Below are 26,212 nucleotides of genomic sequence, written 5' to 3'. Positions count from 1 at the left end.
CAATATGTCCTTGAATGGAAAAAGTCCCTTTTCTAATAAGTTTCTTGAGGAGTAATCTGGCCTTGAAGCAAAACAAAGCAATAAATACAGCTTATCAATAAATGCTTATTTATGTTTTACTGTATGAATTAAGTGTCTAAGTGTTATTGCAGTGTTTATTTGGTTTATGAACAAGGACACCTCTAACAGCCACCGCAAATCCATCACAACCCCCGTGCTGCAAGGGGGTACCCCTAGTTTCACTGTACGCACCTGTCACACCTTGGAGCCTCCCTGCACACCCCTGGAGCTATGGAGCTGTCAGAAACACGTCCTTTCTGCAAAGAGATAAGAAACAAGGTTTGACATCATTACCACACAAACCTGAAGGGCAAGTTTTGATATGAGAATTATAATAAATCCTCCCCCTAAAAGTTTGGCTTTTATTTTGCAGATTACCAGGGCAGACTGTGACAGAAACCAGAACCAATATATTTGCATCCAATGAGCCAAGATCCTGACGCTACACTTAACACAAAGAACTATTAAGCAGTCCTGACAAAAGGCATACACACCAGCCCTTTCCAAACTCAATTTGCTTCCCCAATCCCAAGATGGGCAGTAACTACTCATTACAAAATTATTCAGCATTTGTATTGCAGCAGCAAGTTACTGATCCTGGCAAGCGTCAGGACCTCTATTAGCCGGTACAGGACCTACAAAGAAAGTTCAGAAAGGCTAGATACCAGCCAGCCCCACAAACAGGTACATTTACTAAATCCATATAAAGCAGTTCCAGCTCTCTCCTTTGTTACTGAAAGACTGTATTATGCACAAGCCTTGAACAAGTGTATCTGGATATTTATGACAAAACCTCACACGTTCATATTTATTTTGCTGTAATAGAAGAACAGTGGGCTACTCCGAAGCAATCACAATAGGGCGCATGATGCATTTATCCCAATACTGTTGTAGGTAACACACTTCTACTACATATGCAGACTTGTAATACTATTACATCAGCTTGTATTTAGCATATGTACTTCCTACTGTTCACCCAACTACTTTTAGAAGGGTGTGGGCTAACTGAAGGGATAGTGTTTTAAAATGCATGGGTTTGATCTGGATTTCACTGAAGTTAACAGTAAGAGGGTTCACACTGATCCAAACAGGAAAAAGGTACACTTAAAGAATCCCCACGGCACATCTGAGGGCTTCGCTCTTGATCCAGAAGATTATAACTAAAGGCTCACAAGACAGAAGGCCTCAAAAGAAACAGGCCAGACAAAATTACAAGCAACAGCTCAATTTTGCAGGTCTCTAAGCAAATGAAAAGCCTACATAGGGTCTTTTCAAAGGCATAGTGTCTGCCCTGCCCTTCAACAGTGTATATTTTATGGCTGCCAGAAGAGCACCAGGTATCAAACAAGCATATCAACCCCACTTTTGTTTACATAAAGATCTTTCCAAAATGGTTTGGATCTTTTGTTTTATAGAGAGGGGAATGTAGCCTGATTCTCCCCACAATGTTTTTTCAACAAGATGCCCCATGGAAATCCTTTGCCTATCTATGCTATTACCCACTGGATGTGTTTCACAAGCACTAGCAGCATATAACTCACCTATTTTTACTGTAAAAAACACCATCTACCTTTCGTTCTGCTGGAGAAAATCTGCTGTGAATCATCTGACCAGTTATGAAGTGCTCCATAAACCAGCTTACACAAGATCTTCTCTATGGATGTAGCTACTCAATGTTTCAGTGGAGAGTTAAAATTTACAAAAATTGCTGCTTGGTACCAAGAAGCCATTGATTGTCACAGTCACTATTCTTAACCAGAATTTTCAGATCCCAGCATGCTTCCTTACAGCTTATCACTTGCAAAGCAAAAAAAAAAAAGGTATCATCATCCATTTTAGCTGTAGGTACCTTAAGGGGAAAAGAAAATTCTTTTGCCTCTGCTGAGAAAGGACTTCTAGCAGCCTGTGGCTTGTATGAGCACTTTCATTATAACAAAGCACTCTAAATATACAGCTACAGTAGGTGTCAAACTGCTCATTAAAACCCTTGCAGCATATCAGCTGACCTGCAGACCTCACTAGCTCCAGGTTTCTGAGCTAGGGTCTGAAGTCACTGGGGATCCAAGAGCCAGATGGGCAGGTGGCTGGAGCCCAGGCCAGCTCTCAGATCTCCACAGAGGTGGGGAGAGGCAGAAGAGCTGCAAGGACTTTGAAGCTGCAGCACCTCAGCTCAAGAATTCCCCTCCCAAAGGCAGTGCATCCCTCCTCAGTTTGCACCTTGGGAAGGGGCCCCCAACCACTGGTGTTTCTGGCAGAGAAGCCCACAGACACAGGGCTGAGTGTCATTTGCAAGTAGGGGCTGATTCTTCTTTGATCATGCAGCTGCTGGCTGCCTGTCAGGACACCACCTGTAGTCATGCTATGCACATGAATAACTGCTCACACCTTGCCAAAAACTATGACACAATGCAACCCTTTAATCCAACCAGGACTTGAGTTTGAAATCCATGTAAGCACTGCAGGTTTGCAGGCACCTTTTGGGTATTCTTGTTTGACCCAAGCCTCACAGGTGATCCCTTAAAGCAGGCACTGCAGGAGGTCCCTAACAAACCTTATATACTGCCAGATTTTAATAGTGAAAACACTATCTCAGCGTAAACTTAAGGCAAAAAAAATCCCTGTTTCTTCTGGTAACAATTGCTTAAGCTTGGGGGAAGGTACAGGAACAAGAAGAAATTATACCACGAAAAGCTCATTATTTTGACAACTGTGACTAAGTCCTCAAAGATTAAAGAAAACACCTACTGGATTATACATGAAAGCCTGGAATATATTTAGAGTAACATGATAGTCACCGTAAGGAAATTTTTCATAAGAGAGCAACAATACCTCATATATGTGTGTTTGCATATATTTTATTTATTTGGGGACTTTCTTCTAACCTGTCAAATTCCAAAGCACATTAATCTATTACAAGGTACTGCTGGCTGTCACAGCCTACTTATATTTAAAAAAAAAAATAAAAAAACACACAACAAAAAACCCATAACTTTTACTACTTCCTTTTGCATATCAATTACCATCCGGATCAGATGCATGTCTTTACTCCTCTATTCAAGCATACACCTGCTGTAACAAGGTCCTAGGGATTCTAAATGAGAAGGAGAAAGGAAATACAGAAGAAAACTACCTTATAAGCAAATTTTAATTACTTAAGTAACTCATTGGGAGACCATGGAGGCAAGTTTTAAGTTTGGGAATGTTTTTACTGTTACGAACACTATTCACTGACTTATTGAAATGCAGTTTCCAGAGCAACACCTTCATGACTGCAACCGGAGGTGTATTTGCTCCCCACCTCTCAAGTAAGCCACAGCCCATGCATATTAGCTTTCTTAGAAAAGTTATTTTAATGCTAATACGAAAGCCAGAGGTAAAACAGACATGCAGCCATGAAGAACTAAGGCTGTGCATGCTACCTACCCGCAGACAGCACACTAAAAATGTTCCCGTCAATGTTATGTGTGGTTTTAGAGTTTTAAGATAAAGTAATTAAACAAAAAGGCTAAATTACAAAATTAAAGAATGGTGTATATTATCAGCACTTTATTTTAACAACAGGGTATTTGACTTATGTTTTTCCTTTTCCCACTTGTGGAGCTTCACTTTTCATAAAAACACTTTTATTTTACAGAACCACTTACTGGCCTATCAGCATTGCCCAACTTTTCTAAACATTATGTTAAAGGAAGGGTATGTTTTGCCTTAGGCCTAAGTATATGTGTATGAGCTTTAACCTGCAGCAGAGCCCCATGCTAAACCAAATTTTGGAAAAACAAAGCTGAAAAGCCCTCTTATGTCTCGACCAGACATTCTAATTTAGCCCAAATTCAATTGGGATCTTCAGCTTTCAATTCCCCTGTCACCCTGACTCCTCAGATCTCCACAAGCACTCTCAAAAAAGCCAAGAACACCACAGAGACTACTGTGGAGACAGAGACCCTAGGATTGTTATGTATCCCTCCTGTGTCCCAATGACAAAATATGAATAACGATGTCGGGCCAGCTACTGCCGAGAGTGGAGTTCATCCATTTTTAAAGATGTTAAGAGAAACTGTAATTAAGCAACAATTTCTGTAACACCAGATGGGAGCATTCATAGTGTCTATGCACCCCTACCCTTTTTCAGAAAACTATTTGAATGTATTTTGCAATTCTAACTTCCCAACAGCTACAATATGATACAAATTTCAAAACAGATCATTAATTTCCATCAAAACCATAGCAGTGGTTCTGAATCAAATTCTAATAAAAAGGGCACCAGCACTACAACTGTGTGAGACCAAGAGCCACAGAGCACTAAAGATATGAAACGAAAGGAGGATGCACAACTGCACAAAGGGAAGAGCAAATGGCAGCACTTTGGCTTCTGATTGAACTTCAGAAGCTGCATTAGAATATTTTGGTCAATAAACAACACAGGTTTTGAAGAGCTGAGGTCATGGGGAGCATCCCCACATTCAACACATTTTTACTTGAACAAGATCAGTGGGAAGGAAACAATTAACTCTCCTCTCACCATACATGTATTATCCCTTATTATCCTACAAAGTATCCTTCTGTCAGAAAAGGAGCAATCCAGAAAATGATTTGCTGGTGCTAAAATCTGAACAAGAAGAAACAGCAGATGAACCTCCAAATCTTACTCGAAGTAGTCAATGAAAAATAACAGAAAACGAAGTTTTAATTCAACCTTTTTTGTTAGTCCTCTTCAACAGAATGAATGAAGCATACTACAAGAAAATCAAGAGTTAAAAAAAAAAAAAAGAATAAAAACCCCACAACAACCAGGAAGTCTGTACTACAGGCTTTGATGCAGACTTTTACCAAAAAGACTGTCACCTGCCAATTACATGGAAACATCTTCCAGTATTAAAAACGAGAAGTGAGTGAATGTCAAGTATTTCCATATTCACTATGACAATATAGCAAAACAGAAAAGCTAAAGCTAACATCAGCATGCTGTATTAACTTCTTAAGAGTTTAGATCACATCTTTTGCCACTTTTCAACTATATGTTGCTCCAGCATTTCCTTTTTTGACTTTCACTGATTCTTTACATTAATAGCACTTACCACTGTTTACAGGTGACAGTCTGAATATATTCAGGAGTTACCTGAACACTGAGGTTATGAAACACCCAGGTATTACTTCAGTGTTCCATATTTAGCATTTTTCAACGCTGTCTTGACATTTTTCGTTCCTGCCTTGAGAAAAACATAGCCTCTTCCGACAAACACAAACAATGAGAAGACATGGAAGTGAGACTTTAATGCATAAAGAACAGTGTATTTTATCATCATAATTGCATAGAAAAGCTCTGTTATTTAGTAAAAAATTCAGGTTTTTCAAATTATGCCAGTTACTGACAGATGCCAGATCCTGAAATTTCTTGGCTCTCACAGGAGGCAAATACAAAAGCCACCTTTTCCACTCAGCAGAGGTTTTCAGTACCAAAACATCTTCAGCCAGTCTGCCCACTGAAAACACCCAACTGAAGTTGTACATACCCCTAACACCCTGTGAGCAACATGCACTGCATTTTGCCTTCTCGCTATAGGTGCCCCTGAGCAAAGACAGCTGTTAAACAAACCTTAGAAGTGCATCAGAATCACTGCCTACCTTTATTTCTCTCTCTACCCCCCACAAAAAACAATTAGCATCAGGTGGAGGAGGAGAAAAAGGATTAATAATTTTCACCTCGGCACACAAGAATAAAAAACAGCACTTCAACCTGCAGAGCAAAACATTTTGCAACTTACAACAGAGAGAAGCCTTGGTAGAGGTTACTGTCCATCCTAAGTTTAGACTTCTGTGCTGAGAAAACAGGTGACTTCAGTTCAAGGAGCCAGAGTCAGCTCCCTGGTTGTGTAAGTCACAGCACAGCCTCCCTGAGGGAACGGCATGAGGTTGCTGAAGTAGGGGATTTGAACCTAGCTATTCAAAACAGCGGAGAAATAAAAAAAACCCAAAACTTCACTGTCTGGCTATATGAAATTCAGAAGTTGAACCTTGCAGCAGTGTTTTACTACTAAAAAACCATTAAAATTCACAGGTGGAATTTACTCATTTTTTTGTAAAAACAGAACAGAACTGTTCATGTCCAAAAAAACCCCCAGAAAGCTATAAAAAGGGATTTCCTCAAGCTTTACAAGTTATGTAAGGACATCTCTGACTTATGAACACAGATGAAATTTGTTCTGCTTCTGAAAAACTTTATCTTACTGATCATGCATTACTACTTGCTTATCACACACACACCTTTAAAACTATCTTCCTGTCTCATGTCCAATTGCACAAAGTCATAACATAACGAGAATGTCATTAGACTGGTTAGGGTGATACTTCATATCATGTTAAAAACATGCCCACTCAACAGCAAAACAACCAGAACGGACTACAGGAAATTCATACATTCCTGAATCCTCCTGTATCACACTCTCAGTTTCATTTGTGACAAAGAACTACAACCAGCTAACTGGCAAATGGATCTGCAATAATAATTTTCAGTTTTCAGTTTTGGATGCAGCAAGGAGATGCCAGCTTCACTGCTCCCAGCAGTTCACCTGTCACTCCATGGAGTTGCTTCTGCTGCCCACAACACAAAACCAGCTTTGCATTTGACACAAATCAAGCTGGCTAAATGGTAAAAGCTGTGCAACTTTTCCTACGACAGGCACATACATATGTTGAAGGTGATGCGGTAAAGCCCGCTTTCAAAATGCCAGGTCTTTTTTTGTACTTAAGAAAAATACATATTTTATTTGTATGGCAAAATACCTGGAAGAGTCACCATCAAGTGCTGTCACTTCTTTCGTAAGTACTGAGCTGAAGCCAGTGCCTCCACGCAGGAGGTGGTGTCTTTATAAGCTGCTGCTTCTGCAGCAAGTTCCAGCACTCAAGTTTCCATATGAGAGACAGGGGTGTTTGAGTTACACAGAATATTGACTCCTTCTCCATCAGTTACAGGACTGAAGTTGCACAGGGAACCTTCTCAAACTACAACCAGTCAAGTTTCCAAAATTACTTTCATTAAGAACCTGATACCGGTTAAAGATTAACAACAACATAACCCGCTAAAACTGGTAATTTCCTTCAGAGCTGCTCATCCCCATATTAATGTAAAAATTGTAGAAACATCTTATTTTTACCTTCCATTCCCTTTCTTTTATATCTGACCCTTGGTCAGTAAGTGTCAAGTTTTATTTTCAGATACAGCATAAATAGCACCAAGCAGCAATGCAGCTCTCCCTGCACTGACACAAGGAGAGTGGGACATGCTCAGCTCTCTCACCTGGCCTGTCACCAGGTCACTGCTGTTCTCTTTCACCTGCAGTATTCTACTTGTAGTATGTGGTAACCCACTCTTCCATCCTTACTTAGTTACAGCATATTTAGGCTTTATTAGTCCTAGACAGCAGCTGTGCACTGGTAAGAAATTACACGACCATCTTAGCTTTAAGACACACACCAGACATACAGTAATGTGCCAGGGTGAATGGCGTAAAACCCATCCCCTCGATTCCCAAAACAGGGATCGAGAAAACAAGTTAGATAACTGTTTTTCCCCCTTACAGTTACAAGGTGTGCAGTCTGCTTACTTAAGTTGCCCGGACTACCTACTACCTCTGGCCACTTCAGTGTGCCCTGGTCTGCATCCATCCCCACCTCCCAGCCCAAACTTGTACTGCTATGCAACCAGCTGGGGAAGTCACCTCACCAGCTTCCACGGGTTAAAATCTACTTTGGGGAAGGGAAGAGTCAGGGTAAGTTTAAACCCATCCACCGTTCCTTTTTCAGTTGCAGTGCTAGTTTGTGCTGGATGAAACGTATGTGCAACACCACTGGAGGTATTAAACCTGAGCCTTCCGGGGGCGGGGGGGATGGGGGCGCAGGAACAGACTGGGTATCGCAGTAACTGCTACACTTTGAGTCCTCCCAGCCTCACCTCAGGGCCAAAATAAATAAAAGCAAGAAAGAGTTCAGGGATCCTGGCCTGAAAAAAGAAAACCCTGAAAGACTGAGGGTTGTCTGGGATCAGGTCTGTGATGGACACAATGCAGCTCTCCCCTCTGATGCTGTGCAGCACCTGCCCAGGACTGCTTGCTGGAAGGGATCTTCAAAGACAAAAGTCAGAACCACCTAGGGCAGGGCTACTTCCCTGATGGTAAGTGTCACTCTTTTCCTGCTGCATCATCATTAGAAAACAATTTACTTTATTCTGCCAGTGCTGAGTAGCAGACTACAGTTCCTTCTTGCTAGCTGAAGTCTGGCCACAGCCCTTACATTTACTTGCATATTCAAGATACTCAGCTGCCTCTGAAAGACTGGCAAAGAACATGTACTGTGTGGGACAACTGCATGTCCCAGACAACCCCATGCAAATCAGGATATACCACATTTATGGTCAAAATCCATAATTCACACCACACTGCAAAAGCCATTTTAAATAACAGAGACTGACAGGAGATTAATTTTCAATAGGAGAGTGCAACTCATGTTTTCTTGGCAAGGACCATAGAAATGCAGTAAAATAACCTTAAAATTCAAGTAATCATCATTTCACCATAACAAAAGCACCTAATGCAAACAGCTCCAGTGGCAAACACTGTAAATGGTTTGGAGTTTTGTTGTGTTTAAGGTTATGCTAGCTCAGAAATTAGTTCCCTGTTTCCTGCACCACCACCCCTTCTCCGCTTCCCCCCCCCCCCCCCCCCCCCCCCCCCCCCAGTGTTTAAACCTCTTCAGCCACTCTGGCATTTTTTAAATGCTGAAAAGTAACACAGCCATACTTTTGAAAAAAGCTGACAGTGCATTTCACAGACAACACAGGCATGGATTTTACCAGTCATCATTAGATCTGTCACTCACTAACCCCACTAACCTTTGCTATTTTTTAAACTAACTACATACAGCCAGGAAGTCTGCACACTTCTGCAAGATACACAATGAACTTACACATACCAGCAATTACAAAGCAGTTTGTGCAGAACAGGACTTGTTGAAACATAGGTGTTTTGTGGCAGAATTTGATTAGTAACAACTTAGTGATGACTAATTCTGGAGTCTGAAAAAAAACCAACTCTGACTGTGGTAGAAGTTACACAAAAGCAGTGATTTATCACATTGCTACATCCACTCTCTGTGGTTGTAGAGCATCAATCATACCTGCTCCTGCCTCAATACAACCCTTGCATTGATACAAACAATGCAAAGGTCATTTTGACCTTTAGCTAGTAACTGGGTATCGGTTTGTGCCCACAGTACTGTGTTCTGTCTGTTCAAAAACACAGGTGCAGATCTTTCAGTGTAAGTGCTTCAGATTTCACATCAAATTATGCGTGAGCATGTCAGGAACAGGATTAACTGAAGCTTTGCTTGCAGAACATTCTCATGAGCATTACTGGGATTTTAACTCCTACCAAGCCTTAAATGAGCTTTTTCTTATGCCAAATAAAATGTAGCAGACAGTCTTTACTTATTACACTTTATGATTAAGTTTTAAGAATCTTGTTTGAACTATCATGAAGAACATTATGAAAAGGAACGGCAGATGTGAGAGCTGCACACTACAGAGGTTCTGCTAAGTTTCTTGACAAAACAGGTAATTAATGCAAGTTTCCAGCCCTTGAACACTAAATCTGAGTTTCAGTATTATAGAAAAGCAGAAATGTAAAATTGTATGAAAGTACTAGAGACAAGATTTGCCTCCTTCAAGGTTTACAGCTCAACAGTGAAACACAAAGCCCTCCTCAGCAAAGCTGACAAAATGCAGCAACAGCCATCCCCATCTTATCTCAAACCACAGATCCCCACCCCAGACCACTTTCAGCTTTCATGTTTCAAATGTCACAGTGGAAAAATTAGGTTAAGCTCAGCCATATCCAAAAATTAATCCCAGCTGAGATACACACACCAGAGAATTTGATGACAGTTAATGTTACTTGTGAACCAGGCTCTGTATAGGTGCTCAAGCTGTTAGCCACTTCCCTGTATTCCTTTATAACCTTCTGAGGTCAGCACTTGCAGGTGTCACATCAACAGAAGACATACAAAGAAAAATGACAGCTTCCTTGAGACAGCTATATCCTCTTCCCTGCTGTATGACTTGGAATAGACAGACGTAAGACTCAAGAAGACACCATGACTGTCTACACTCTGAGTGTCATTCTGCTTTGCAAAATACCCTGCTCTCCTAAAATATGCTTAATATCGCAAGAAACAAACCAAAGTCCACACACAGCTAGTAAAACAAATGGCCCATTTCTATTGGGGGAAAAAAAAAAATCATCGTTCCATATTAATTCAAACTGATTAAAACTTTTAGGTTCAAAGTTCTCTGTAGACATATTAACTCCCTAAATTTAAATTTTAATTCTTATGCAGCTCATTTGCTAAATATTTGCTGGTTTGCTTTGGGGTTTTTCTTTTAATAAGGGTAGATTTAATACAGTAAGCAAAACAATGATTCTTAGTAAGCATTAGTTGCCTTCTCACCCACCTTTGATGCTTTCCCCAATTTTCTCTAATTGGAATACTAGCTTTAAACTACCGCAGGAGTATATAACAGCAAAGCAAAACAATGTCCCAGTATTAAAATGTGAGCTTAGCTAGGTAATGGTACTTTTTATGAACACAGGAACTTTTCACATACAGTCTTCTTTCCAGCAAAATTTTATTTAGGCTTAAGTCTAGAAAATTTTATTAGAAATTGAAAAACACTGATCTTCAAAGTTTGCTACAGGGTGTGCAGACTTGCATTAAGAATTTAACTCTACTTACAATCAGCTTGTTTTTTCTTAAGTAGCTTTTTCAGATCTCTCAGAAGTCTTCCATGGTACCCAAGAGTACATAGATTACAAGCTGAATATCAGCACTGCAGATTTACAACCATTTATTAGCTGTTTTGCTACTGCATTTCTACAATTTAAGACCAAATGACAGTTCTCATTATTTTTGTTGCTAAGAAACCTGCCTCCTGTCAGACTGTTTGCTGACAGCCCTCACTTACTACAGCAGATTTTAAATAGCAAAAGGCTGCAGATATATTTCTGCTTGACAAAAATACTTGCTGTCTTTAATAAGACATTTGCTGTTCAATGACAACACAAGAAACTGCACTACAGTTTGCATGCAGTGGTCTGGGAAGTCCACCAGCAAGATCAGCACACCTCAAGGCACAGCACAAGCTGTTTCTTATTAACCCCAAAACTTCCATGACTCCCCCTTGAGAAAGTCCAAAACTAACATTCATCCCACAGAAACAAATACAGCTATCCAAGTGCCTATGTCCAAACGGCTTCTGTCTTTCTAACATCACTGGTATTGCACGTTTTACCATTAGCTCTTTTGAGCCATGGCATTTTAAAAATATCTGTATAGGTTACAATTTTTTAAATTCCAACATGCTTTGAAAGACTCGTGGCACATCCAATATTTAAGCAATAGTCAACAGTTATACAATTTCACTACAGTTGACCACTCCCTCAAGACTTCTAGCAAAACATGATCATGCTGTGGGTTGTCTCTGATTATATGAACTGACATCACTCTTCAGCAGGAAAAAAAAAACCCCAACTTTGTTTACTTATCTTTTTGTTACCAAGAAACAAGGAATTCAAACTAACTAACTAGCGGAAGTACCGCTCAAAATTAACTTTCTGCAAGACAATGACAAGCTACCAGAAAGCTAAAAAATGGAGTGTATTTGTATCACAGCTGTAACATATGTGAGATGCTGCATCTTGTTGATATTCACCTGGGTTCACCACACCACTCCTGATGTACTGGGACTCAAAGATCTCCAATCTCCTGCTGCTTCTCAGGGTATAAAACCAGGTTGCTTCATTCTCCCTGTTACAAGGTATTTTTTGCAGTAATTTCCTACTGTAGTCCCTCCTGTCTGACATGAGTGAGGTTTCACAGGATGCCTCCTGAGAAAGCATGTCCTAAACACAATCTGGTCAAGATGAGTTGCTGACTAACAATCTCTCAGACTATTCCAAAGGTGATGGGTCTTTCCATCCCAGGCCCAAAATTTCTCAATGGTATTTATCTTCTGTTCAGTGCTTTTGTATATTTCCGGTTCTTACACACACATGTCAAGTCTAACCTTCCCTGACACGTGCCAGTGCAGTTGTCAGTTCCATGCCTGAGAGAGTGCAAAAGCCTGGGATCAACTGCTTCACCTCCAAAAGACATAGTAACTGCAAAACCAGGAGAAAGAGACCATGCCTGGAAAAATGGAGACACCCACCAGCTCCTGTGGTGCACAAAGGCTCCTCATGAAAGACAAGCTCAGGATGTGAAGCATTACAACTGACTCAAGGAAAGGCTCTTCTTGGTAGAACACAGGAACAACAGTTCCAACATGACAAATTTTACTTACCAGGAAGACTTGGAAAGTCTTCAGCATCTCCAACAGAAAGAAGGGAAGAGGACTGCCCACTGAGAGCCACAGCACTACAATAGGGATTTTTGTGTCACTTGTAAAAATTACAATCTGCACCTTTCAGTGAAAGTCTGCACCACTTTGCACCACTTTCAGATTAAAAATCTTAACACTTACGTCACTCACCAAATAGTTGTCTCCTATATCTGAGTCACTTAAGTTTTCAGGGGGAGAAACAAGATTAAACAAACAACATTTTTCTGGCTCTTTAACAGGCTAAGAAGTCACTAGCACAGCGTGTGAGGATCTCCCACCACTCACCATCCTCCTCTATGAGGATCTCCCAGGCGCTCACCAACCTCCTCCACACGCTCCCAGAGCCCGTCTCCTTCCAATAGCTCCTCCTTTGTCACCACGGGGCTCTTCCAACTGCACCAAACACCACACACCTCCTCCCATGGGGCTGTGTCACCATACTTGCAGCGTTTACAAGCAAGGTTAGAATAAAGCATCAGCAGAGCCATTAGAGTCTTAAGGCTTACGCATATGAACACAGGCAGTTTTGAAAAAGTGCCTGTTCTCACAGTTATCACCCCATCTGGTCTTTAGCAGCTTGCATGCAGACTGACACTGCACTGCATAAAAAACATCACAGCAGCAGCAACAATCAAATTCTGCCACCACCTTGGAGGAGTGGGTAACATCTACCTTCTCATCAGTGTAACACAACACACATTATGAGGAGCGGCTAAACAGAGGGTATCTGCTTCCCAAGGAGCTGTGGCTAAAATGTCATCCTCAGGCTTACCCTGTGCCCTAAATAAACCTATCTCCTCACGCTTCTGGTAAGTGAGAGATGCAGGTGGAAGGGCCCCATGCCAGCCCCTCTGCTGCCTCCCACGCTGCCAAAAGCCAAGTAGGCAGTTCTCTCCCACTGCTACACAGGGTCCTGTTTCATCATTTTGACTCCAGGATGGGTGATAAATTTTAAGACCAACAAGTACAAGATGCACTGTTTCCTCTTAGACAGCAAAGTGCACAGACTACTCTGCGACACCTGCTGTCATCAGCGGGCAAAGGCACACAATTTCAAGAAATAAACACAGGATCATTTAGATTGCCACCCTGCCTGAGTGACACAAAGGCACTAGAAAAAAATCTAGAGCTGAATGATGCTTCTCAGGTGAAAGGCTCATAAAATAAGAATCCTGTAGTCCTCCACTCCTTGCCCTGAGTAGTTGTGAAATTGAGACAAATAAGATTACAAGGTCTTAAAGTGATCTACTAAAGCAGATGAAGCACACTTCAATGTGTTACTGCAGCAAGCTGGAAGACATGACAAAAACACAAATCTTGTTTCTTGAACAAAGAGGTCTTCGGAGCTGTAAAGTACTACAGAAGAGCATAGATTTATTTCTACTGTTGGTTTGCCAAATTTAGGTAGAAAATAGCAAATAAAAATGCTCAAAGAACCCCATTTGTCAAACTCCATTTCAGTGATGTCAATTGTTCATAGTCCAGAAGATTAAACTCTATTGGATTACTAAGGGTGACACGTCACTTTTAGAAAAGCCTGGCTATGACAATTATATCCACGAGACTGCAGAAGGCTGATCACCAGCAGAGGGAGGGTAAGGCAAGTCTACAGGCTGGAAAGTATTACTCAACTTCTGCAGACAAGACTACAGTCAGGCCAGGGTTTAACAGCATTCTGGACAGGGAGCACAGGCCTGGATTCAGATTCTCAACCTACACAGTGGAAACTGCCCATCAACCAGGACTTGAGGAAGCTAGTGTAAAACTGAGACAGTTTTTTTATCTGGACAGTAAACAACTCCTTGCTGATTAGCAGGATTTGCATTCAGCGCTAAAGACGACACTGAAATACAGGAACAGAATAAGCATGGCTTGCTTGAGCAAGTAATGCACCACACAGTGATGGCCACAGGGTATGGTGAGGATAAAAAGTAAAAATAAAAAATTAGAAAAAATAATTCAGCAAGCTATTTCAAGTTGAAAGTTGTTTCAAGAGAACAAGAAAAAGAACACATTTTTAACCAGGACACCACCCTACAGTCCCATCAGCATTAATATCTCATTCAAGGAAAACAGCAGCAGCGCAGCAGGTCGGTGAAAGAAGGAACAGGACAAAGAACAGGCAAAATACAGTTACTGAATTAAGCACAACCAGAAGCTGCGACTTAAGGCTGCATCCTTGGAGGACTAGCCTTCCTTACCTGCCCTGCTGCTTGGCTGCTTCCTGCAGCAGCTCAGAACAGTTGACAGCTCCAGCATTGACAACTGGCTCTGAGCTGCAGGAGTGAATATGAGAATGCCAGACCATCTTCCTTTGGTGTATGTTAGTCTGCCTTGTTTCCTGAGTTTTCCTAACTTCAACTAGGGATTATTTATACTCCAGTCTTGGTAGGTATTTTAACATACAGGCCACTATTATGCATTCAGTTTCAAGGAATCTGATAATTTACCCCACCAGCACAGCAAAACATGAGCATCACCAAGAAAAAGTATTATTTTGCTATGTATTGTTTGGTCCAAACCTAGGGGCTGACCAGACACAACAGGTGCCGCATCTACAGCAAGCTTGCAAACAGTCTTTTTCTTCTGCTTATGAAGGTCCTACAGCTGGCAAAAGCTCAAGCTGAACAAGCTCAACAGTAGAGTATTTCCACAGGTCTAAAAATCAAAAAAAACTAGACTACAAAGTGGCAATCATTTCCACCTTCACTGGAAAAAGCCAGAGTCAGAATAAGCTGAGTGAATTTAGATGAATGGCTTAATGTGGTTATGATTAACTATGTAGTAGAGTGTCCCAGGTTTTCCAGTTAACATTTCACTATGAGAATGGGTAGAAACATTTGCTCACATAAACTGGCTAGATGTGATTAAGCCAAGATGTCCAAATGGCTTAGCAGTCTTCGTTGCAAGATATTTGCAAAACATCAAAAAGAGACTGACAGACACATATACATGACCAAGTTCCTGTTCAAAGGACATGCAAGGCCTAGAGTTTAACCAGACTATTTTTGGTAGCATGTATTGCTAAAACTTAGTGATGTACCACAACATTAGTTATACTATGTTAGGTTCTTGTTCAAAAGAAAGGTGAAAATGGCATCAAATCTCAGCTGTAAAAGACCTGCCCATGACAGTCCCCCTTGACTATGCAGGGTCCCCTCAACCCTAATGCTGCACCTGTTGGCAACAATTATAGATGGAGCAAAGAAATGGGATATGAAAAATGGTGCCAACCCTAAGTATCTGGGAAAATACCTGATACGTTGTGGGCTGGAGGGAAGTGCTCCACTTTCAGCCTTGATACAGACCCCGAAGTTTGATAAAGGTGTACCAGGGTAAGTCTGAAACGTTTGTCTTTCAGATAGGGACAGTTACAAGCTAACTAGGGCCAGAATTGTATTCACAGCGGATCTGCTCACATAATTCTATCAAAATAATAGTACCATCTAGCTCGTCTTATTATCACATAGTTCTGGAGAACACCCACAAAACAAAGTATTTTAAAAGCAAGTATAACAGGGACAAAACTTAACAGAAGAATTCAGGGTGAGAATAAGGCCAGGAAAACCTTGGAACAAGGCCAATAGCAAGCCAGTAATTCATCCTTCCAAATACAAAGTCATTTTCTTCTCTCATTGTGGAATGTATTGATTCTAATTAAGCACTAATTTTCCTGCAGCAATAGTTGTTAATATGTCTGATTCAGACAGTTTCTGCAACATGTGTACATTACAAATTTACTCTTAAAAAGCAACTTTGAGAAAAAACATGGACTTGCTCTATTATATAAATATACATGTACAAACTTCTGCACAACTATTACACCGAAGTATTTTGTTCAATACGGTGAAACAAGCTGATGCACAACCACATAAGGATGTTTTTCTCAATCCATAATCTCCAACAACAAATGCACTTCAGTGTCAGTGTCACAGATTACCTGTGGGAGGCATTTTAACAGATTATAGAGCTGAAACCAGCCAAACAGCTTAGAGTCCAAGCCTTCCCCAGAATTACCATATACCAACAGACAAGCCTCAACCAGCAGCAGACCCACCAGTCCACCTCTGCTACTAAGACAGGCTAGTATCTAATTTGCAATAAAGAGGCATTACACAGGCAAAAGAACGAGTATGTGATAATCAATACCAAAAAAATCTATCATTACAGCAGGGCACTGTCATCCCTGCTAACAGGTCTATTGCATCCAAATTTAATTTTAAAAACAACAGAATAAAGGAAACAACTGTGAGAGGACTTAACAGGTACAACGTTTTCCCACCTCTCTGGCTTCTCATCTGCAAGACAGAAGCCAGCTTCAAATTCTCCCTCCTTAAATCCACCCCCATTTTTAAAGCCCAACAGACATTCTTCTGCTTTTAGCAAGCTACTCGGCCTCAAAAAAAGATATCATAACTTGAGAGTATTTGCCTTGACCCAAACCTCTTAAGTTTGTTTTTTAACTTCAAAGGCGGAAGTATAGGGAGGAAACCAAGCATAAAATACCTAACCACAGCTCAGGTCCAAGCAAAGCAAAAATGTGCTTACACTGTCCATGCTCAACTTTGATCTGCACAAGAACATTGAAACCCTGAGCAACCACACTCTTGATACGCTCCTGCCAGAAGTCTTTATATTCTACAGGAAGAAAACTACCTTTCGTACACTACTCTCCTTCACAAGTCATTTGTAACTACATTTAGTTATAAATTTAGTTTTCTTCAGCTTCTTCCAGAAAAGGGAGCAAAAAAGCAAAACACGCTACAAGATTTAGTGGCAAAGAACAGAACTATATAAAATGTTCCAAGGCTGAGGAGCAACAAGCAAAGCAACTAGCAGACTCTTCCCCTGCTCAACATTTAAAAAGTGCAGGAAGTTTAACGATGAAATACTGAGCATTTTGTTCTAATTTTTAGCTATCAGTTTACAGAACAGAGGCACCACTGTCCTGCACCTATTTTTTGAAGATAAACGGACCAATTGCTTTACATAAAATTGCTGTACAAACATTCTTGCTACCTGCCATGTACTTGGAATGGCAATGTTAAAGCAGTTTCTCTAGCCAGCTCTCTTCCAAAAGCAGCAACTGCTCTCCTTGCTCCTGAAGAGAATTTAACGAAGCCATCTGCTCATGTTTGAGACTTTTCTAAAACATCCTGCATTCTTTATGCTCCCTTTTACAGTTCAAATCCTGGCTAGCATCCCAAGGGTACAACCTTCACAAAAAGCAAAGCAAGAAGCAGAAAGGAACATTACTGAAAACACTTGGCTCACATGTACATTAAAATACTTCAGCATCTGTAGATATCATATTATTGAAAACATTTTTGGCAATATTTGTATTTTAAAAAAAGTAGAAATTGCAATGCACATATAAAATTAAAAAAAATAAAAAAATTTGCAAGATTCAAAGTATTTGAACACAATATATGGTAAATTAAACTAATGTCAAATCAAGGAAGCTAACTGATCCACAATTTTAAAATACCTCAGTCCTACAGCTTCACATAAGCCTAACCATGAAGTGAAGACCTTCTGCTCATTCAGTTTCCAAAAATTCAATCCAACCTAGCTGTAAAATACCAACCAGGAGATAGAGATTTAAGATAACTGCTGTACAGACTATAGGAAAGAGCTGTCATACCACTTAACTGACACAAACCTATGGCAACTGGTTTGGATACATCAGGCATCAGGATGTTGCCTATCCGTCAGGGATGTATAGGCTACGAGTACTGAAAGAGGCACAACCAGGAAAGAATTAATCCTGAGCACAGTTAGGTCTCCAACATGAAGTTACTCCTTTTACACAGAGTAGAGAGATGTAACATATATTGACTTAACACTTCCATACTTAGAGGTACATTTCTCCAGTTTCCTGTCTGTTAGCACCCTTCTGGCAGCAGACTTAAACCATCATTTTTCAAGCAGATATGCTACAGCACAGGATTAACTTCTGCTGCACCTGGCAGTATAAAGAAGTGTGCTTTTCCAGCTGAAAAATACACCCTTTGCTCACAGTGCAAGTTCAAAAAGGTAAAAACCTGTTTCACTGTGTTTCCAAGACAACTGAAATTAATAGTGCTGCAAGCCATCTAGGAACAGAAAACACATTCATCACAATACCAAGCACAATGGAGCCTTGAATTTTGCTTGGCCCTTCTTGATCACTTTCCAACACAATTAATCATTGTGTTCAGTTACAAACAAAACACCATCACCAAAAAAATATAAGCAGCATAATAAAAAACACATAACTATTTGTAGGGGTGCAAAGCCTACAGACACCAATCAAGCGCAAAAGCCTGAACACACATCATGCATGTCTTGGGTTTCATTGCTTCCACAGAAAGACTTTGTGGGAGGCAGGGGACAAGCAAGGGAGAAGAAACCCTCCCTCTTCGAAGTGTCTTGTATGGCAGTTTCTAAAATGCATAGTTTCTTAGTGGGAGTCACATCTAACATACTAAGACTGCACGTTGAATATTTCAGTAATCATTTGGTGCCCAGGAGTTTTATGCAAGTAGCACAGGACAGGCCAAAATCTGATTAAAGCTGCTATGAAGAAATTCAGCAAAATTCCACACCAGAACTTGAATGCTGATCTTGCAGCACTGGGTGACAAAACCCCAGTTCTGCAATCAAACTTCAGAATATATTGTCAAGTAGCTTCACAAAATCAAGCCTCTTGTAGCATAAAGAAAACTGAAAAATTATCTCAATTTACAGGTTTTCTCCCAGATTTCTCTGTAACAAGAAACAGTCCTTGACTTGTATTCATTAAAAAAATTGTGCCTTCCAAATTTGGCCTTTTCACATTCATAAAGCAATGAAAGCAAGGCTGTCACTTTTGGATTTCATAGCAGGGAGAAGCAGAAGTGGAAATGGTATGGCAGTGACTAAGACATATTTTTTCCAGTGCTGGGATTCTCCAAAAGCAAGTGTGCTGCCACTGTCACAGGCACAGCTAACTCATCTGAAGTAGTAGTAATGTGGCTGACGGAGCCAGTTCCCAAACCAGGCCAAAAGCTACCAAAGGTACTTTATAAGCCCCAAACTCAACCTCTATGAGAAGCCCGTTCTTCCAGTACAAACAGTGCCATTTCCCTGTTCTGCACGTTAACTGACTGAAACAAGAGGTTCATGAAAATGAAAGCAGAAAGCACCCACAGGGTGCCACAAGTGTTGAAGACACACAGCATCTCACGTTCTAAGAAGCAAAACTACCCTGTAATTCAGAGGGATATGGTATAAACACAGTGTTAGCTACACTCACAGATTCAAACCACACAAACACACACCCTCTTCCTCTGCACTGGCCTGAGAAATTGTGCCGTGACAGCAAAAGCTTTACTAACCCACCCACTTCAGCCTCATCCTCTATGTGGTAATGTACATCTGGCCAACCCATGGCAGCATGGGCCTTGCTGCAAATCATGTGGACACCAGCACTGCAAATGAATCCAGTATGCTGTGCCCTCCATTTCCATGAAACAGACTCTAAACACTGCTGGTTTCAGGCCAGAAAAAAGGCAGCCAAAACCATCTCATCGCTGTGCTAAAATGAAGCAAAAGCTCTTCCCAGTAAAGGTGCCCCAGGAGTCTGTGCTTGGTAGCCAATGGCTACATAGCCAATTACTGCTCAAACAGCACCTTCAAACTCCTTTTCCTCTTCTCACATGCCAGGGGAATTCCCAGCATCATCCCCCACTGCATACTGTACCAGCCTAAGTTACCTGGGAAGAAAGCTGGCTTTCTCTACCAACACAGCTAAAAGAGGAACAGTGCTGCTCCAAACACACCTCCTTTTTAACCGGATATCCCAGCTAGAAAGGTTAAGGCAGGCACCCATACTGCTACCTGTTTTAGCGCTTCTCAAACCTGACATGTTCTGAGAATATCATTCTGGGAAATATATAAAAACGAGTTAAGCAAAAACATTTTCCAGGCTAACGCTAGAATGGTATCTGCATATGCAAATTTCTTCTCCTCTTGTTGTCTGGTGTCTGATCAGTGTTAATTTATCAAGGATTAAGGAGATTGTAAACAACCAACTGCTTGAAGTTTGCTCAGTTGGAAAAGCCCCAAAGCTCACTTGTTCAAAGTGTATTGGGCAGGAGAGAGAAGAGAATTTGAACAAATATTAGCAGAGCCTTAATGGAGATACTGAGACTTGCCAGCAGCAGACACAATCTCCACCTTCACAGCCAGGGGGACAGCAGAATGTCAAAGGGATCAGAAGAACACGACCAGGCACACAAGCAGAAAAATTCACAGGAGACTATATACAACCACCAGGCTGGTAACACCTGGAATGACACTTTAACAGCAGAAAACACATAACATATATGTTAGTGTGAGAGATGCAGTAAGCTAAACAAGGGGAAAGAAAACCTCTGCATGTACTTACAGATAAATGAAATACTAAATTGAAAGTTTACAGGTCCAAGAAACTCAGCCAGCTGAAAAACTAAGCCATTAGCTTTCACAGGGAGAAATGGAGGTTGTGACATGTCACTTTTCAGACAGATCAGTTTCTGAATCTAGCTCACTGCACAGACAGACAAGTTTTAACACTAGGGCAGGGAAACAAGCAAAAACTCATTTAACTGCAGATTTCCAAGAAAAATATTCCCCATCTCTTTCACTTTGCAGAACTGCAGTTTTGGAAAGCGTTAAGGTTTTGACTGAAACTCTGCCAACCAGAGAAAATAGATTGAAAGCTACCAGACTAGTTGCTGCCACGGAACAAAGCATCTTTAATGTGTTCCTCACAAGCTGGGGTTTCCACTGATCCACCTGTCTCCTTAATTTGTATTTGCATGAAGGTATCTTTTGAGTTTCCTGCATATAATCTTCTTTCTGGCACTTGCACCAGAGACTTGACATGAACTCTAAAGCATGCCTCTTTGGCTCACGGCACACACAAGGTTAATCGGTTCCTAAGGCGCTCTTGCTAACTAAGTGAGAAAGCACTGCCAAACACCAAGGAGCTCTGTGTAAACTTGTGCTTGAGCTCCAGTGAAGGTGAGAAGCATACAGAAAGGCTGGACCATGCAGGCTCTGAAAGCTTGTGTTGATGTCAGAGGACTGAACAAACACCAGTGTAAATGCCCAAGCTGTGCTTCTGTGTCACATGGGTAGGAGTACACTTCAAAAACAACCACCTACCTGAGCATCACTGAAACACAGTGGCCACACACAGCTAAACGCTTCTGATCTACAACAGTATTGACAACAGGTCAAAGCCTCTAACACAGAGGTACTAAAAAGCAGAAGGTCTGGAGTTCAGAACAGCAGGACTTAACACTGATCATGCCGCCTTTGCTCTCTTCCCATCCCAGACCTTGTTTCAGACTCTTAAGCAGACAGTGTGGGTTTCAGCTGTCCCCAAAGTCTGTATAGCAGCACATGGGGGATGCCCAAACTCTGTCACTCCGTTCCCACCTCCAGCCTCAATGTCAGCAGCTCACAGAAATTACAAGATCACTGAACAGCATCTCTCGCACTACCCTCTTAAGTTCCCATGTTGATGAAAGCTAGCAGCCTATTGCAGGGACGTAATACTACAAAACGCACAGCAGCAGGATGCCAAAAGGACCACTAAGGAGGAAGAGAGAGGGACAAGTCACCTGTGCTGAAGCCCATTTACTTACTTTTATTTGCCTTCCAACTTCACTGACTTCAGAATGCCAAAAGCCATTTGAGTGCTGCAAGACAGAGTAGATAAACCCCTGAACTACAAGTTCAGCAAGTACCATTTCTACCACAAGTTGATTACACTAATTGGGTATCACAAGAAGTATGAACAAGGTCTGCTTGCTCATTTTAAAGTTTACCTGCCACATGCTGAAGATTGAGAATGTACCTTAAAGGATCATTTACAAAACCAAGGCAATTGATACAGCAAACAGGCAAACTATGTGCGTTATAGTTACACAAGCTTCACAGCCTTCAGCCTGATGCAACTTCAGGCAGCAAGCAAAGAGTGCAGGAACAAAAATCTTTGAAGATTTCTTTGAAGAAACAATTTTAAATAAATAATCTGAAATAAACTAATATTTAATCAAATACTTTCATCTCACTATCAAAATTTGACTGGTATTATCATCAGAATATCCTAAATCCAAAACTGCTAGAGAAACACATAGTAAAATAAGTAATTAATGGCTGCCCTTTCCAGATCAATGAACAGTGACAGATTGACCAAGACACATGGTAAAGCCACAATAGCTGCAACAAACAAAAAATGTTCCTTTCTGCCAAAGCTATAGTCATGAAAGCTTAGACCTGACAAAGAAAAAGTTAACATACAACTAAGACCTTCACACACAGGCATTTCTTTAACCTTTGCTTCTCATGCTATGCCTCCCCACCCCACCCCCTGCCCTAAAATTAATGGATATGTGATACTTCGTTTTAAAGTCTCATCTCACTATAAATGTTCACAATCAGGGCCCCAAAGAGAAAGCATTACAGTTACTACATCAATTTAGGTGGGTACTATCATCTTGGGAAGTAGAATCAGGAGGTCTGTGATTAAAACCCAGCCTAACGGTGGATGGTACCCATTTACTTCTCTGTCAGAAGAACTAGATGCTAAGGTAGAGCTTCAGAGCAAATAAATCATCATTTACAGCTACTGGCATGAGCCTAACTTCTCTGCCTACCAGTGGATTTCTGATGTTGCAATTCACACAACAGTCTGAAAGGTTTCCAAGGTAAAGGACTAAATATTCCTGTAGGTTACTGTATCACAAAGCAATGGGCCTGCTAGCATAATTCAAACAAACTGTACTAACAGACTGTCCGTTAATTAAAGTTGATGCTTCTTTGCCCATCAGGCAACAGGCATTCGGGAGCCATGACGTAACAAAACCATTGTTAGACCTTCTTTTACGTATTCAACTGCAGAACAAAAGATGACTGTTGTACAGTCAACAAGGACTTGAACTTCTGTAGGTAGCATTGCTTCTCAACAACAAAAACAGCAAAAAAAAAACTTCCCCTGAAAGAAGAGGTGAAAACTCCTACTAAAAAAAAAAACACCACACACCCCAAAGCCCCTAAAACCTCTCTATTACAATTCTTCACTGAACAGCACCCTTTCATAAGCACCGTCAGTTTTTAAGTTCAACATCATATCACTTAGCCACTATCATTAGCTAGAAATAACAGCATAAAATGCCTCCCAGGCAAGGACAGTTTATTCTCCTTCCCACCTCTCAAGCTGAAACATTTAGTGCTCTTTTGCAAGTTTTCCAACATGAGCAAAATACAACACTTTGACATTTGAACAGGAGACAAATATCTCAAAAAAAACAAGATATCCACTTCTTACAAAAGATTTATCATATGACAGAGTTATTCTTCAATAAAAAATAGATATAATAAGTTGCATAACACCAGAAGAAGGTTCTTTGCATAAAGAAACAAACAGGATTTTGAACCTGCAGTGATGTTCCATGAACTTGTATAACACATTTAAAAACACAGATCAATTCATATTTAAATCAACATTGTTTATAAACTCTGACAGTATCAACTGCACCAACTACAAACAGCAATCACAACTGGCATAAAGAGAGGACCAACTCAAAAGAACAAAATAAAAACTTTCATCCCAATTTACCTGAGCAGAGAAAACAGATGAAAGAATAGCCAAAGCTTCAGAGAAATGAACAAAGAAAGAAACTCCTGAACAAAAAGAAATAACAGTAAGACAAGTAAAAGGCCTCTAATGGTAGTGATTTATTCTATCACAGACTGTTTGTGTCAGGTTAGGTAATGAGCCCACATGATTTAGGAATTCATGTAGGGAGAAAAAGCTTTTCAATTAGCAGTATGTATCTGGGTTGGCTGATGTCAAGTGCCTGTTAAGTGGTAATCTCACAAAAATGACAAAGGAAGACTTTAAACAATAGCTTAAAATTCATTTATTTTTACAACCATCAGTTTACGAAGGCATGCCTTAATGCTATCTGCAAAATAAAGCAAAAGAAATATTAAAGTAGATGTGAGCTGTAATTCTCCCAAGTACCAGCATTTCTCTTACTTTAAAACGTCTCTCCTTCTAAATTAGGGTACAGACTAAATCATGTGTGAAGCTGAAACACAGAGCTAGGTAACAACTGCTATGAATTAAGAGAGGGAGAAACCTGTAAGCAATAAAACAAAACCATAAGGAATAATTAATACACATTAAGCGTTTAGAGGAAGGAAAATACATCTGGAAAAAACATGCAGCTACAAAGTCAGAAGCTGTCACTGACAATCAGATTTCCCTCCAGGGTAACAGAGGCTGATAAGCCTCCACAAGTCAGCTGAAGTGAGAATGTGCTATTAGAAAAGGAGACAGTCCCCAACACGCAGCCTCTTGCAGAGTTAGAATTCATCACCAATTTTCTGTTATGTGTGTGCTTTATTACTGGTATGAAATGCCTGCCTTCAGCTTCCAAATATCACAGTCCTACATACATCACCCTGAGGAGTCAACTAAGTCTTTCCTCCCCCATAGTTTGTATTTATTGAATTATGCCCATTATCTTTTCTCTGGCAAGTTACACAGGTAGTGCTCATTGAATCTGTCCCACTGTAAGTGTATTTTCTAGCATTTACCAACCCTCCAAGACTCACATAACACCTTGTACTTGTCCACAGGCGAATAAGACCATGGAAGGAGACTAAACCAAGGTTTTTTGTGAGCTTAGCTAAACTGATATGCATTACAAGTGCCACATATTAAAAAAAGATACAGAGCCAGTTCACAATGGCTAAGAAACTACAAAAAATCCTGAACTTTCAAACATGCCTTTGGCATTTTTTAAATCTGTTTGAGACATTCAGATAATGGCTGTCCAAAACCTCATCTTCCCAAAGGAACCAGGTTCAGAGCCAGAAGTTGTGATTCAGACCAGCAGCCTCCTCAGGCTGTCAGCACCAGGTTCCTCTGATGTCAAGTCAATCTAGGGACCCCTAGAGTTACTGAAAGGAAGAAGCATTTACTCTCCAGAATCTGCAAAACACAGATACTCTTATTTTACGACACAAAGAACATAAGTAAGGCCATCTCTTGGGTTTGTTTTTTTCTGTTGTGTTTTTTTGTTTGTTTGTTTTTAAAACCAACTATTACTTTGGTACACGAAGATCTTTAAGCAACCCAACTGCAGTGATGCAACTTCCTAGAGCGAGGAAGAAAAAAAAATAAGCTTTAGAGCACTTCTACATTCTTTTTTTCCCTAGGTACGCCACCTCATGTGGGTAAAAAAGTTGATTCAAGAGATAGAAATCTTTTTGCCTAAGTAAGGACACAGGATAAGCCACTGAGACAGTTATAAAAGATTTTTCTTGTGACACAGCTTTGTCCATACAAACACTTCTCTTTAACCTGAGTCCAGTTCTCATATTGCTAAAAGACCAAAAAAACCACCTTCAATCTCTTGATCCCATCACCTAAAACATACATATAAGTTTCCAAGAGGAAAGGAAGCAAATGGGGTTATGAAAAACAAAATTAAACCTTCTGACTCATTACTTTCTTCCCCTTTCACCCATTACAAGCCAGCAAACCTGCTGCCTTCATCACTCTGCAGAAAGCACTCGAATTACCACCTGCACTTACCTCCTTCAGGCAGCAAGAATCCCAATGCCTTCCTCTCAGCTGAGCTTCAAAACATCACACAGACAAGAGTGAATTAAAATTTCAGGGCAGGTACAAAGAGGCAG

General features: G+C 40.6%; 1 protein-coding gene across 7 annotated transcripts in view; it reads right to left on the bottom strand.

The window, feature by feature from the left end:
• Nucleotides 1-26,212, bottom strand: part of SEMA4D (semaphorin 4D) — a 97,123-nt gene that overhangs the window by 41,888 nt on the left and 29,023 nt on the right. For all 7 annotated transcript variants that reach the window (XM_056323753.1, XM_056323751.1, XM_056323752.1 and 4 more), the window contains exon 2: nt 253-317. The gene's annotated coding sequence lies outside the window, so the exon portion shown is untranslated. The remainder of the gene's footprint in view (nt 1-252; nt 318-26,212) is intronic.

Source organism: Falco biarmicus, chromosome Z (genome assembly GCF_023638135.1).
Source record: "Falco biarmicus isolate bFalBia1 chromosome Z, bFalBia1.pri, whole genome shotgun sequence".
Taxonomy (NCBI): Eukaryota; Metazoa; Chordata; class Aves; order Falconiformes; family Falconidae; genus Falco; species Falco biarmicus.
Note: the sequence above shows the minus strand (reverse complement) of the source record. Positions and strands in the feature narration are given on the sequence as shown.